Source organism: Tupaia chinensis, unplaced genomic scaffold (genome assembly GCF_000334495.1).
Source record: "Tupaia chinensis unplaced genomic scaffold, TupChi_1.0 Scaffold000097_1, whole genome shotgun sequence".
Classification (NCBI taxonomy): domain Eukaryota; kingdom Metazoa; phylum Chordata; class Mammalia; order Scandentia; family Tupaiidae; genus Tupaia; species Tupaia belangeri.
The window spans coordinates 817658-819382 of NW_006159559.1; positions in this window are offsets into that span (position 1 = coordinate 817658).

Consider the following 1725-nt stretch of genomic DNA (forward strand, 5'->3'; position numbering starts at 1 on the left):
TGTCCTCCCCCCTGCCCCCCCCCCCGCCCCCAGCTTTTGCTCATGGAGAAACTTAAAAAAACACAATTTTAAAAAGCAAAAGATTGAAACATACCTAACTTCTTTTTTTAAATTTTATTCATTCATTATTATTATTACTTTAATTTGCTAGAGTGCACATGTGCTCACCAGAGAGTGACAGAGAGAAAGTGAGAAAGCAAGCTACCGGGTTTGGAACTCGAACCGTGGTCAGACATGTGAAAGTCCAGTGCCTTAACCATCATACCACCTGCTGGCCTTCCAACTTCTTTATTAAAAAGGAAGAAGAAAAAGAACAAACATGCAGGAGTGTTTACAGAAGAATCCTGGCACAGCTCTTGAACCAAGTAACCTACCATTTGAGGACTGCTCAATTACTGCTGATCCATCTCCAGGCATGGTCATCATACTGTGAACAGGAAGTATCCTGAGCTAGTTATCTCACTATGAAGTGACCAATCAGAAACCAAAGTGTGGAATGTTCCCATAGAGTCAGGAAGAGTGTGAGTCATGCCTTCCTGCATCACTGAAGCAAGCCATGTGTCGATTTTTTAAGCATTTACCATAAATGGATCCCTGCATCACCATCTGTTCACTTTTGTACAGGAAATACTAAAAGACCATTCTTGGCGTATGAATTTCCAGTGTGTATCTTTTGAGATGACTAAAAACGAGTCCAAAGAAATGGGCATTTTCCCTCATGAACTATACTTGGAATAGTGCTAAGTCAGTCGCTTTGTGAGCTGGCCCATTTTCAGGGACTGGTTTTATCTCACAAAACTCTGAAAATCCTATCATAATCCTAAAGTGTGGATGTTGACTTTGAAAGTCCAATTCAAATGATCAATGTGTGAAACAACACATAAAATCCTTCCCATTGGGTACAATGAAAATACTAGAGAAGAGCAGTTATTTTGCAGAGGAAATGCCAATAAAATCATATAATAATATAATATTCATTCTCTCCTTTGATATGATGATCCACTTTCTGACACAGACATTTACGTTTGTGACACATGATATTGTCTTCTTATGCTATATGCCTTTTTAAAAATAAATGCCAAAATTACACAGACTAGAAGGCCTGCCTTCTGGGAAGAGCTGACATATACAAGTATACCTTGCTTCTGTGCAAAACAGATCTCTCTTTAAATGGTAAATGGCAAGTGTTCTACCTTTGAACTATATATATATATATATATACCTCAAACTTATGACATTTTAGAAAGAAAAACACAATGAGGAAAAAAATTATAGTGGTGAAACATGAATAATTAGCTTATTTTATTTTGAAATAAATGTTTTGTCTTCTAACTGCTGGTTTCACTCAATGGCACATTAATAAAAGGTCACAGTTCTTTAAAATACAATATTTTAGCATTATTCCAGGTCTAGAGATGAAAGAAAATAACCAAGTTTGCATATGGGGGGGGGAGTAACTTTAGGTTTTCTTTGTATGATTTTGCATTCTGAAAAATCTACAATTTCAAATCAATAATAAACTCTCTCTTGGCTCATGAATATTTGCTTTTACAGAGCCTAGAGGAGTTAATAACTGCTTGCAAAATGTCCAGAAAGAGAGATTTAGAAATCTGGGAAGATGAGCACCTGCATCTGCTAAACAAATCAGAGGCACCCTGCCCCCTGGTGGACTGTTTCAGGGTGAGTTTTGATGAAAGATGCAGAAGGTTTACTTCTTACATTTCA